The sequence below is a fragment of the Ovis aries genome, chromosome 11 (genome assembly GCF_016772045.2).
Source record: "Ovis aries strain OAR_USU_Benz2616 breed Rambouillet chromosome 11, ARS-UI_Ramb_v3.0, whole genome shotgun sequence".
NCBI lineage: Eukaryota > Metazoa > Chordata > Mammalia > Artiodactyla > Bovidae > Ovis > Ovis aries.
The window spans coordinates 52,181,771-52,195,732 of record NC_056064.1 but is presented as its reverse complement, the minus strand read 5'-3'; the positions used below and the strand labels follow the sequence as shown (position 1 = coordinate 52,195,732).

The window sequence follows — 13,962 nt, the reverse complement described above, 5'->3', positions numbered from 1 at the left end:
TGTTGAATGTTCTTGAGCAGAATGTTCCATGCCATGGAAATAGCTCTGTTCCTAGTAAACAACTCTGAAAGCAATGGGATATGTAGGCGGGGAATGTCAGGGATGGGGGAACGGGGAGGCCTCGGCAGTGGTCCAGGTGGGAGATAAGGGAGGACTGCACACTAGGATGCAGGAAGTGAGGCCAACAGGTCAAGGGGCATGGAGAAGAAAGAGCAGAGAGGGGAAGTGGGAGGTGGCCCTGCAGGCGGAGCCCTGACTCCGGCAGACGTAGGAGAGGCCCCACCGTGTGTGTCATGGGCACCAAGATGAAGAACCAGGGGGGCCGAGGGAACCTGGGCCCCCTTCCTTTCCCTTTTTTTAAAAATTTATTTATTTGGCCATACTGGGTCTTAGTTGTGGCATGTGGGATCTAGTTCCCTGACCAAGGATTGAACCCAGACCCCCTGCCGTGGGAGCTCAGTGTCTTATCCACTGGACACCTTTCACTCTTAAGGAGTTAAATCTGACCAGAAATTCATGGCTCACAGCCACTGACAGCCTCCCCGTGTCTGCCTCTTGGTCCACGCGAGCAGGCAGTCAACATGAGATACAGGTGACCGCGTGTTGAGACAGGAAGACGTGACACACTGCCCCGGGAGTCAGGAGGAGGGCGGGGCAGGACCTCCACTCCCACCACATCTCCAGGATGCTTCCCTCCTGCAGCCACCCTCAGTGGGAATGCGAGGGGAAGGCAGGAATCAGAGCACAGTCCTGACTCCATAACCGCTTCCTCCTTCCAGGTGCCAGGGGGATCCCCAAGGGATCCCCTCAGAGAAGCACAGCCGGGCAGGGCAAGGGGTGGCAGGCACCCGGGCAGGGCAAGGGGTGGCAGGCACTGGGGGTGCCGGGCAGGCAGCAGGTCATCCCCTGGACCGAGGTTAACTTCCTGGCCTTGGTGAAAACACTGGGTTCTTTATGCTGACTCTGCCCAAGTCCTTTGCCATCGTGGAGGGCTCCACCTAGTCCAGACACATTTGGGCCAAGGCACCCTGTCCCCTCACACCACGCGCACACACACACACACACACGTATTCGTGCTCAAGGTGGCACAGAGCACAAGAGCAGATCTACCTGGAAACAGGCTCCTGACACAGTGCGTTGTTGATGGCAAGGGCTGAGAGGGGATGGCGGGACAAGTTGGGAGACAGAGGGGAAGGAGGAGAGGGGTAAAGGAAGAGGAAGACGAGGGGAGGAAGAAGCATGTACCCAGCGATTGGAAACCTCCTCTGACCTGGTTCCCAGTGGCCTGTTCCGGAAGCCCAGAGAGAGATTGAAGAGGGTCTTCAAGCCCCCAAGTTCCCCACCACACCCCCATGCACTCTTAGCACGTTCTCAACATCCCAGCCACACAGACCAACCCTGGATGGATTCTAGGAGCCCACACAGTACAAGGCTGGACACCAACACTCACATCATTCCGCCGTGGAACATTCTGAGGTCACTAAAACAATCAGTCTTGGAAAGAAAGTGGGGGGGGGCCAGATGAGCACCCTCAAGGGTCCACTTCCAGGGTCTTTAAAGGAGGCCTCATCTCCCTCAGGTAGATGCTTCAAGGCCACACTGAAGGGCACGTGTCAGCAGGACCTGGTCCCTCCTGGGGTCACAGATGGCATCTTCTGGACAGAGCCCCTCAAGTCCACATAAGCCCATGCTTCAGAGGATGAGACAAAGGGTGAAAACAATTTGCTCATCTGTAAAAATAATAAATGAGACCCTTTGGTCTCAGTGGCCCCAATACAGGCAGCACGGGAGAAGGACCTAATTTACTCATGGGATTTTTTTTCCCTTTGAGTTGGAAATTCACTGCTATAGAAGGGAAGGACTCACAGTGCTCATAAAAGAAAGGAGATGGAGGAAGACCTCGAAGGGAGTCAAGAGTGGCTCTGTCATCTGTCTCCTGATTTACACGTGGACAAAGACACACTTCCTCTCTCCCTCCCTCTCTCAACATGTGATGCATCACACTTGCACCCCTGGATCATTTCCAACACCTGCCCCCTTAACCTCCAGCCTCTCCAGGTTCCAGACGCCCCTGGAGGTTGGTGAGGGCAGCACAGGTGGGGAACGCGGACTCACACAGGTGACAGCAGGAAGGTACTAGGTGACCCCTCCAAGACGGCGGCATGAGGTTGGCGCCCTCCCACCGCGGGGGTGGGGAGTGATACCCGTTCCTGCTGCTCTGAGGCCTCCCCTCCCCCTCCTGTAACTCCATCCCCATTTATCTCTGTGTCAGCTGCTCAACACATCCTTTTAAACCAGTGTGCACACATGGCAACAGTATCCACTCAACAGGCATGTGTATTCCTGTTCTAAAAGCAAAAGGAGATGGTGGTGGGGGTGGGAGGTACAGACAGGCCAAGCTGAAACCCTCCCAGCACCTGGAGAGGCATCAAGGGTCAGCGAAGTGGGGATGGGCATCCTTGCATTGGTCGCAGTCCAGCTCTTGGCCTCAGGATAAATCTGTTTGTAGACATAACTGCTCCCAACACCTGTAGGGCCCTGGGTCCAGATGGGGGCAATCAGGATGGGGGCAGATGAACCCAGCCTGCTGCCCATCATTTCAGAGGAGGCAACCATGGGTGGGTTTTAACAGCAAGAATTCCATGTGTTTGTCCCAACTCCCAGCAGCCCAAGGGAAAAGCTGGACTAACAATTTTTTTTTTAATTTAGGTGAAATTCACATACATAAAATTAACTATTTTCAAGTGTACAATTCAATGGAATTTAGTGCATTCATAATGCTGTTCCACCACCACCTCTATCTAGACCCAGGACATTTTATCCCAGTCCCAGAAGGAAACCTTACATCATTTAACAGTCACCCCCATCCCCGTCTGCCCCTCAGGCCCCTGGAAACCACCACGCTGCTCCCTGTCTCCATGGATTTGCCGGATCTGGACATTCTGTGTAAGTGGAATCGTGCAACTTCATCCTCTCGTGTCTGGCTTCTTTCTCTGCGCATTTGCCAGTCCGGCCCTGTTATAGAATATCTCAGGGCTCATTCCTTTTTATGCCGAAATAATATGGGCTAGATCCTCCCAGGTGGTTCAGTGGTAAAGAAAGGGGAGGCTGACGGAGGACCCTAGGGTGAAAAAGGCTGCCTTTTGTCTGAGGTGTGTCTGAAGCCGGCTTGCCTCCCTGAACAGGGAATGCCACATCGCTGCCACCTGGTGTGATTGCAAGAGAGCCTGACACCACGTTCAGATCCTACCCAGCCACGACTCCACCCCCGAATAAAAGCGCAGAGCTAGCCACTAAATGCAGACCGCAGCTGATTATACCTGACTCAGCCTTGGGTTGCCTGTGCCTGTTTCCTGCCCCTCTACATCTGCATTTATGTGCCCCTCTCTGGTTGTAGGCTCCTAGGGTAATAAAAGAGATTTTATGCCAACTATTGGCCATGCAATGAGCTAGGTGTTTTATAAGCTTCATCACATGTAGTCCTTCCTGCAAGCTCTCGCACATCATGTACAGATGGAGAAACCACAGCTCAGAAAGGTGAACCTGTTGCTCACGCAGAGCTGGGATCCAGGATCCAGGCTCTCTCCTTCATACCCCTCCTCCCCTGAGAACAGGGAGTCCTATCTTAAGAGTCTTCCTGGTGCTACGTCACTTACCAACTCAAGAGTTGCCAAGCCCCTCCTGTATGTCCCCCTCTCCCCACACTGTGCTCGTGGAACCTGTTTTGCTTTAGCAGATTCTGCTGAACAGTTTTTCAAATGGCTTATTTCGGTTTTCACTCTCACGAGACATGTACCGATGTTCCCATTGCCCTAGGTCTTTATTAACCCTTGAGGTCACCAATCTATTCATTCTAGCCATCCTGATGGGTTTATAGCAGCGTCTCAGGTTGCATTTTCCTGATGACCAATAAAGCACTTTGAGAAGTGCTTAGTGTCTCTTTCCCAGTTTTCTAAGAACTTTTTTTGGCTATGTATTTTGCAAGTGTCCTCTCTAGCTTTGTGATTGTCCTTTGCACTCCCTTAAAAAAATTTTTTTTATTTATTTATTGGTTGCAGCGTGCAGCGTGTGGGATCTTAGTTCCCTGACCAGAGATTGAACTTGTGCCCCCCTACATTGGAAGGTGGAGTCTTAACCACTAGATTGCCAAGGGAAGTTCCCATCTTGTCACTCTCTCAATGGTATCTTTGGTAAACAGAAGCTCTCAATTTTCATATAACCCAATTTATCACTTTTCCTTAATAGTTTTCTCTCTCTTTATCATGAAGATATTCCAGATTTTTTTCCTATGTTATCTTCTAGAAAGTGGAATTGATTTTCATGTATGGTGTGAGGTAGGGATAAAGCTTCCTATTTAACGGCCACCCCCACCCCGCCCCCGCCACCCTGGTGGTTATCCAATTGGCCCAGCACCATTTATGGCAAAGATCATTCATGCCCCTCCTCAGCAGTGCTGTTGTATATCACATGCCCACATATGCTGGGTCTATTTCTGGGCTCTCTACTCCTCATTGTCCTATTTGTCTATCCTTCCATTCGAATTTTTTTTACGCTCTCTTGGTGATGGTTAACATCAGGGGTTGACAACCATTCACCTGGGAATTTGCAGTTCATGATGAGAGGTCTGGATGTAGTCTAAATGCAAGTAGGTGCCCATAAAAGAGTTTCAGAGGAAAAATAGTTAAATTTGGGACATGGGAAGAATGATCCTAGAACCAAGGGGAAAGCTCCCATGGAGTGGGTGGGAAAATTGGGTAACAGGCCAGAAGCCAAGACACTCAGAGGATTCCATCTTCCTCTGCACTCACTCCCTTCTCCCCCTGTTGACCTCTAGATCCCCTCAAGCCAAAGTGCACAGAAGGAAACAGAAACACAAGAAGGAAAGCTTTCTGCTTGGGCCACTGGCCATGCTTGAGGAAATCTGATCCCTCCTGCAGCCACATTCTATTCCCAAGTTGCCATAGTACTTCCTGTAATTAATGGCTAGGTTTTAATTAAACATTGATTAGCCCCTAATTAGTCTAATGATTAGTCTGGGGGAGGAGACAGGACTGTCAAACCCCATAAAGGAGGCGGGGGAGATAATGAAAGATTATGGCTTAGGTGAAAATGCTATTTCTCCCTCCCTCCAGGCCAAATGTTTTCTATAATTTGGGTCTATTATAAATGATGCTTTCAATGTGAATTTTTCTAATCGGTTTGAGTCTGATGAAGTCCCAGGTGACTGATGCAAGGAAGATTGAATCTATTCGCCTTTTCATCAGATCTCAGCCTCTTAATGCAGCTAAAGAGCCTTTTCCCACTTAGAGAAGAATTAGTTTCTGTCTTCACAATGAAGTCATCCTGGGCTGAGGCTGTCCCCTCCCAAGGCCTTTGTGGGGGGCTCAGTCCTTGCCAAGGACTTCTGGGATGCAAGAGGACTGAGACTGTCTCCCCAGAGCAAATTTTACAAGTACCCAGTGCCCTGTGTCACCCTCTCCTCATTCTTCTCCTTTTTACCTACACCTCCCACCACGTTGAGGCAGCTCTGGTTTTATTCTGAAAATGGAATACCAGTCATGTGTAATTTGCTTCCAATAATGGATGCATGCAGCCTCCCCTGACTCTCAGCCAAAAAGAAAGGTTGAGTTGCCGCACATGGACACAGCTCGGAGTAAATTGCGTTTGAAGTTAATCTATTAGAAGTCAACTATGCTGCAAATCCAGGGGGGAGAAAAATGATTCTATGATGCTGGTTAATCATCCCCAGTGTATCTTTTGTAAGTTTGAATTTACGCAGAACAATACAAGATTTCCTCAAAGCCCTGTGCTGAGCACAAAGCTCAGGGGAGGAGAGAGGCATGAAACCTGAAATCCAGAAAGGCTTAGGGTCAGGGAAAAGATGCTGGCTTTGGAAGAAGGCTTCCCAGGTGGCACTGGTGATAAAGAACTCTCTTGCCTATGCAAGAGACATAAGAGACTTGGGTTCGATCCCTGGGTTGGGAAAGATCCCCAGGAGAAGGAAATAGCAATCCACTCCAGTATTCTTGCCTGGAGAATCCCATGGACAAAGGAGCCTGGAAGGCTACAGACCATGGGGTTGCAAAGAATCAGACACGACTAAAGCAACTTAGCACAGCGGGGAGGAAGGAAGGTCCTGACAAGCAAGACTTGCCAACTTGAGAAGCCCCAGCATTTGCCTTTGGGGGTTCCTGGTGCTATCAGAAATACTCCAACCAAAAAAGGCATAAGGAAGCTTGGGAACCATTGGAAATACTCACAGTTTTACCACAGTTGAAATTGTGGTAAAATACACACAATCTAAAATTTAGCATTTTAACTATTTTGAAGCATACAGTTCAGTGACGTTAAGTCCACTCTCATCATTGTGCAGCCATCACCACCATCCATCTCCAGAACTTTCTCACCTTCCCAAACAGAAACTCTGTCCCCATTAAACACTACCTCCCCTTCCCCCCACCACACCATCTCTATGAATTTAACTCCTCTAGGTACCTCATATGAGCAGAATCAGACAGCGTCTGTCCTTTTGTGATGGGTTTATTTCCCTTAGCAGCATGTCCTCAGAATTCATCTATGTTGTAGCAGGGGTCAGCATTTCCTTCTTTTTCAAGGCTGAATAATATTCCATCATGTGGACGGACCATTTTTTGTGTGTTCATCCACTGATGGACACTGGGTTGCTTCCAACTTTGGCTATTGTGGGGAACACTCCCACTGTCTGATCTAGGAGGCAAATTTAGTTATTTGAGTCTTCAGATGAAAGATTCCATTAAATAAGACTGTGTTAATCCCTTATATCTCTGCTTTACTCTCTATATAAATAGACAAGGATACCGGAGAGTTATATATCCCTTTGATCAGTTTTACTTATCATTTTCCAATAGCTTTTGCCACATGGAAAATAGGAAAATAAGCACATGGGAAATATTCAACACAAACTTGAATCGTCTCACTGAGACTTGGCCATATTCAGCCTCTTCACCACGGAGTATAAGCATGCAGTATGTTAAGTCAATGGGGCTTGGGGACCACTTGTTATCAGTCAGCAGGACTGACTGATACACCTCCCCGTACAACCCTGGGGCAGCCTCCAGCCCAGTGAACGGGGATTCAGGCGTCAATTTCAGAGACAGGCCTCTGCCCTGATGGAGAGCACCCTCACGCCACGGGCTGTTTCCATGCCTGTGCACAGTGACCATGCTCACAAAGGCTCAGCCACGTCCCTGGTGCTGAACCCTCAGGAGCAGGGAGCGTGGCTCCACGGGGACAAAGCCAGAGGCAGGGAGGTTATCATGAGATCCCCACTGTCCTGCCAGCCCCTTGGGGGTCCAGACAAAATGGAAAGCATCATTGGAAAGTAGGCAAGCACCAAAGCACCAAAATGGAATGCAGGCAAAGACCCAGCATCAGATGCCTGACGGAAAAACAGAGATTAGGTCAGATTTGAGACTTAGCTTCAAAAGGTTGACATGGCAGCATTATTGCCACCTGAGGCACAGAAATTTAAGACTTTCAAAATCCATCTTCCTCTCAAAAAGAAGCCCCCGTTGAGATCAGGGACAGCCAGCCATAGCTGTGATTGCCGACCACTTCTGTTTAGGGAGAAAGAAAGAGAAACAGTCATCATGTGGCAGGGAGACTCCTCCAGGGTCACTAAGCCCCTGGCCTGAGCAGGAGGCAGCAGCTTGCACGCTAAGCGGCAAATACACACTATCCTTTGGGACATGCCCCTCCCACCTCCTCCAATGCTCACTCTTCTGCTCACCTGGCCGTTTGGAGGTTGCGCCCCCATCCCACCAGCCCCCACACTGACCCAGGTCCCCGCACCCACAAAGCTCATCCCCAGACTCACAGGTGCGAACGAAACAGACAGACTTACCTGTGCTCAGTCGGGGGCAGGCATCCAGGCAGGTGCAAGTTGGAGACTGTGACTTTTCAGCTGGAGGGGGCCCCAGGAAAGCTGGTCTTCATTCTTGACAGGACTTGTCAGGGCAGGGATGGACTCAGGCCAAGGGTCCCAGTGTGGGTGGAGCCTACAAGGGAATCAGGAAAACTGCGGACTCCACACGGCCCAGCTAAATGGCAGAGTCATCATCAGGACCCAAGGCAGTAGGCGTCTCCCTGGTGAGGCTGTAAAGGGACTGGGCTCTGCCTTAACCCTGGGGCACTGTCCAGGAACACAAGCTCATTCCCCTATTGTTTCCTTTAACTAATCATTGAAATAAATGCTTAGGGCTAAGCCCCGCTCCAGGCAGTGTGGGGAATTCATTAACTAATGGGTGAGTCTAGGCTCGAGGTAGGAGTCCCTCACTGCTGGAAGGCTATGAACAAGTTTCAGGAGCTCAGGGATAGAAGGACCACTTCTAACTGAAGATGCATGGAAGGCTTCCTGGAAGAGGTGACATTTCAGTGGGGTGCTGAAGGATGTGCAGGAGTATTTCAAAGTGTGGAAATACCCCAGGCACATGCCCCACAAGAAGGTCCTAGGTCAAGGCAGAAATTCAGATGGTGACAAAATGCAAATGGGGCTGTGACAGTCATGGGGCACAGGGTGGCCCCTCAGAAATCCACTTAGTCATTCCACAAACATTAATGGGCTGCCCAGGGCTGAGTAGACTAAGAGCTGAAGCCAAACGGCAAACAGCCCTCAGGGCAGCTGTTGGAGACACTGGACAAGAGGTGAGGTGAGGACAGCCCTGCCGTGAGAAGACAATGGCAGCGATGTGCTAGCCTGGTGGCTCCTCAGGAGTACATTCAAACTCTCCTCCCACCCCAGCCTCCCCTGGGGACCTGCATGTCCAGCATGTGGGAGAAACACCCCCTTCCTAGAGCTCAGCTCGGGGAATGAAGGTGATGTCCCCACTCAAGCAAATTACTGTCCACTCCCACCTTCAGCCCAATGGGCTCCAGGGACCTGTGCCTGGCTGCCCTTTGCTCATCATATCCTGTCTTTGGGGTGCAGCCTTGGCCAGAGGGTGGGTTTCCCTGTTGACTACAAGGCCAACCTGCAAGCCGGTCTCCCCGAGCTGTAAGTTCTCTGCCTCCCACTCCCCCCACCCCGAGTTCCCTCACAGGACTGCAGGTGTATTGATCCCTGTGCAGGTCTCTTTGGATGCAGATTGGAGGAAATCGATGGTATCAGAGCAGGGCATGGGGGGCAGGGGCCATCCTCTAACCCCAAGACAGTGGCGGCAATGCCCACCCCCAACCTTGGTGCCCCTACAGACTGTGACCCTCTCGGACTTGCATTTTGAGGGAAAAGAGGCAGCTTGGCCCTTTTGCCAGGATGGATTTAGGGATCTAGTCTCTTCGTGAGGGGAGAAAAGGCCACTCACAGCTCAACATGGCCTTAAAATGAAACGCCTCCTTCCAGGGTGAAGGTCACAGTCGGGGCTCACCACTGCCGGCCACTTGCTTCGTAAGGTATCCAGCCAGCTCTGTAAATTTAAATCCCTGGGAGGCTCCCAAAGCACAGTCAATAGTGATGGAGACGGAAGCCGGGACTGTGGACTGAAAGAGAGAGCTGGGCGGTCAAGAGAAGTGTCCAGCACTGCTTGGCCAGGCTTGTGCCAGCCAGCTGGCTAAGACCCACATACACCCTAGCCTGCAGGCACCCCTTTGGTTCCTGAAACTCGGACGTGCACACACACACACCTCCATTACGTTGCACCAACTGAACTGTGTCAGCAGCAGGAGAAACAAGGCCCCTATCCCCAGTGTCATGCCAATCTGAGCGCAGGTCGGAAAAGAATTCCCAGGCACAGAGCATTTCAGGAGGGAGTGAGTTTATTAAGAGCAAGGAGCAGAGATGATGAAGGCACCGCGAGCACTGCGGGCCGACCTCCTGACAGGCCAGGGAGAGTCCACGCTTCTCCTGGGTTAGTAGCCAATCTCAATAGCCTCAAGACAAAGAAGACTGGAGTGGCTACCCACTCCAGTATTCTGGCCTGGAGAATTCCATGGAGCGTGTAGTCCATGGGGTGGCCAAGAGTCAGACATGACCGAGTGACTTTCACTTACAAAACAAAGAAAAATTCCAGCTGGAGCGTTGACCTTAGGTGATTGGTTAGGACACTTTAGGGTGAGCACTGGAGTGGGCATTTTTGCCGAATATGGGGTCAGGAAGCCTGCTGGTGATCAGGGGGGCTTTTGGCAACGGTCACAAAAGGGCTCAGTCAGTTCTGGAGGTGACCTTGTTTCTGGGCTCCGCTTCTGTGGCCTTGGGGCAGGACTCCACGGCCAGCCTTCAAGCTTGTCTATGAAGTATCTCCCACTTGTGCTTCTGTATCCCTTCGCCTGTGCAGAAGAGCAAGTCCCAGAGACCAGAGCCCTGGATGCTCATTTATCCCAGCAGTTAATGCTGTCAGTGCCTGGAGGGCCTCCCGGCAGGAAGCGGGGGACAGAAGGGAAGGTATTTCTCTCTGACTCTCCACTGCAGCTCCAGCTGCCCCATGGTGTTCACGGCCTTCTCAGCCCACTGGGAGGGAGAGCAGGCGGCCTGCCATGGGGCAGGCAGGCGTCCTCTGGGGACCCAGGGAAATGGGGAGGCCAGCCCAGGCCCACGACCTCCCTTCTCCCAGCCAGCGACAGAGCTGTGCTCATTTCTTGGGACTAGAACAGACATGAGTGAAAACGTTCCTTGCTTGGGTTGAGGCAGGTGGGTCAGCCACCTCAGGTGCCCGGAAATTGCTTCTGTTGCGGGGGCATCCGGAGAGCCATTCTGAGGATGCCAGGAGGCCGGGATGTGTCCTCTGCAGAGGGTGGAGGGGGCATCTTCAGAAGCCAGGAGCTCTGTCACCATCCACCATCCAGGTGTGTGGATGACTCAGGAGAGCTGTGGCCAGCTCCCCACGGTCAGCTCCACAACACCCCGCCCTCTGAAGCTGAGGGCAAAGAAGAAACATGAGGCCCCACCTGCGGTGAAGTGTAGCCCCCAGTGGAAGCCACATTTGGTTCTTACTGGCTCCTGTCCTGGGCAGGACTTGGACCGGAAGTCCCTGGACACAGGTGGGGCGTGGAGAGGGTCTAGACATAGCAGGTCCTCTCCACGTCCCACCCGTCCCCTCTCTCCACAGCTTCAGCACACGCCAGCCCAACGTCTGAAGAAACAACTCTATGTTTCTTTGCCTGAGGGCTTTCTCGGGCCTTTAGAGCCTCTGTCCCTACCCTCCTCACCTTGGATCCCAGGCAGCCAGACTGAACACCCCCAGGGAGGAGCACTCAGAGTCCGGGGGTCAGTGTCAGCCAGCCAGCCCCCGCCCCTCTGGTGGAATAACCCTGAGACATGGGTGTGGCCCCAGCAGCTGGCCTGATAATTCCCCTTAGGGGCTACCTTCCTCTCCTCCTCTCGCCCTGACCGGTGTGCTTGGCACCCTCCAGTACACTACCTGCATATATCTCGGGGTCTTCTTCCAGGGAACCTCATCAGAGCCCCCACCCTCAGCCTCACGATGCGAGGAGCTGGGAAGGGGAGGGGACATCTGACCCAGGGCTGGATGGAGCAGGAAGACGCCACCTCCTGAAATGTGCATTATGTTGTTCCAGGCTGAGCCCACAGGCAGAGGGGCTACTGAGGGCAATAGGGCTCAAGGAATGGCCTGTGGGTCAGGAGCAAGGGGAGGAAACAGGAAGAGAAATGCAGAAACAGGGAGCAAGGACAGCTGCTGGGAAGACAGGTGAAAGGCCAAGAAACCCAGGGAAAGACATTACTATCATCAGGGAGATATAGTCAAAACACAGACACCACTTCACAGCCCCTAGGATAAAGGGAACCCACTCCAGTGTTCTTGCCTGGAGAATCCCAGGGATGGGGGAGCCTGGTGGGCTGCCGTCTATGGGGTTGCACAGAGTCAGACACGACTGAAGCGACTTACTAGCAGCAGCAGCAGCAGAATAGAGGGAAGGAAGGAAAGGAGGGAGGGAGGGAGACAGGGAAAAAGGAAGAAAGAAAGAAAATGAACAAATGTTGGAGAAGACTTGGAGAAAGTAGAACCTTCACGCATTGCTAGTAGGAATGTGAAACGGCCACTGCCTCTGTGGAAAGCAGTTTGGAGGTTCCTCAAAAGACTTAATCGTAAAATGACCATATGACCCAGGATGCCACTCCAAAGTATCTAGTCAAAAGAATTGAAAACAGATACTCAGACAAATACATGTACACACTTGTTCACAGCAGCACTATTCACAATAGCCCAAAGGTGGAAACAACCCAATATCCATTAACCAATGAAGGGATAAACAAACATCGGTCCATCTGTACATGGAATATTATGCAGCCCATTAAAGGGAATGAAGCATGGATACATGCTACAATGTGGATGAATCTTCGAAACATACTAATTGAAAGAAGCCAGCCACAAAACACCACACATTGTATGATTTCGTTTATATGAGTTGTCCAGAGTAGATCCTTTGGAAATAAAGGTGCTGATTGCATAACATTGTAACTGTACTAAAAGCCACTGAATTATTCACCTTAAAATGGTGTATTTTATGTTAGGTGAATTTTACTTCAATAAAAAAAAAAATCCACCGGTGTATCAAATTTAAATACATCTTTCTGGACCAGTTCAGTTCAGTCACTCAGTCATGTCTGACTCTTTGCAACCCCATGAACCACAGCACGCCAGGCCTCCCTGTCCATCACCAACTCCCGGAGTCCACCCAAATCCATGTCCATTGAGTCGGTGATGCCATCCAACCATCTCATCCTCTGTTGACCCCTTCTCCTCCTGCCCTCAATCTTTCCCAGCATCACGGTCTTTTCAAACGAGTCAGCTCTTTGCATCAGGTGGCCAAAGTACTGGAGTTTCAGCTTTAGCATCAGTCCTTCCAATGAATATTCAGGACTGATTTCCTTTAGGATGGACTGGTTGGATCTCCTTGCAGTCCAGGGGACTCTCACGAGTCTTCTCCAATACCACAGTTCAAAAGCATCAGTTCTTCGGCACTCAGCTTTCTTTATAGTCCAACTCTCACATCCATACATGACCACTGGAAAAACCATAGCCTTGACTAGACAGACCTTTGTTGACAAAGTAATGTCTCTGCTTTTCAATATGCTGTCTAGGTTGGTCATAACTGTCCTCGCCCATTAAAATTAGGTAACTTCAATCTTTTATTAATATGAAAAGAAACTGCAAAGAAAGTGGGGAAATAGAACAGATTCTGCCACACTGTCACAAGCCGAAAGAACCAGCAGACACGGCCACCCATAAAGGGCTGAACTTGCAGGGGATTGCACTGATCAGAACTGATCTCTGTACTGAGCCCATTAGCCTTAAATTCTGAATTGCTAGGATTAATCATAGAGATCATCGCTACTGTTAGCATCCCTCCCTTTTCCTTAAGAAGCCATTACCTGGAGTGGGAAACTGAGGTCTGCATGCAGCTTGGAAACTGAGAGAGGTCCCCAAGGGATCCTCGATGGGGCACCTAAAAGGAGCACCCAAGATGGGCGCTCTTGCACTATTTGGTGGGGGTGATGGGGGTGGGATTCTGGTGGGGCAGGGGCTCCCAGGGGATAAAACAAGAGGGAAGAAACCATATGGGGTGGGCGCTTCCAGAGGGAAAAACAAGAGGGAGGGAACCACATGGGGCTGAGACAGTCGTGGTCTCAGCAGAAGGCCAGCCTCCACCTGGCCCCTCGGGACCACCAGAACCGCTCCTCCCATCCTGGGGCCAGCCCCTTGGCACCTCCTTTTGCCCTGCTGGTCATTGGGAGGGGTGAATCACAATAGAGGGGGGTCGCTGCAAGTTGGCAGAACTGGAGAGGGCATGACTCAGATCCACAGCATCCACAGAACCCAGTAGAGGGGAATTTGTCAAAATTCTCTCCTTGGCCTAAGAACCGGTCCTAAACCCAGCTCTGCCTGGGCCCTCTGGTCAGCACCCCTTGGTGGCACTATAAAGCAATGATCACCAGTATTTCCAGGCTGTCCACAACATTTTGGAAGACAC

General features: G+C 51.2%; 1 long non-coding RNA gene across 3 annotated transcripts in view; it reads right to left on the bottom strand.

Moving 5' to 3' along the window:
* LOC114116953 (uncharacterized) overlaps nucleotides 1-13,962 on the bottom strand; it is a 121,123-nt gene that overhangs the window by 33,993 nt on the left and 73,168 nt on the right. For all 3 annotated transcript variants that reach the window (XR_006061277.2, XR_009595628.1, XR_006061278.2), the window contains 2 exons: nucleotides 7,883-8,036; nucleotides 6,496-7,595 (listed from right to left, as the gene is read on the bottom strand). This is a non-coding gene — a long non-coding RNA (uncharacterized LOC114116953). The remainder of the gene's footprint in view (nucleotides 1-6,495; nucleotides 7,596-7,882; nucleotides 8,037-13,962) is intronic.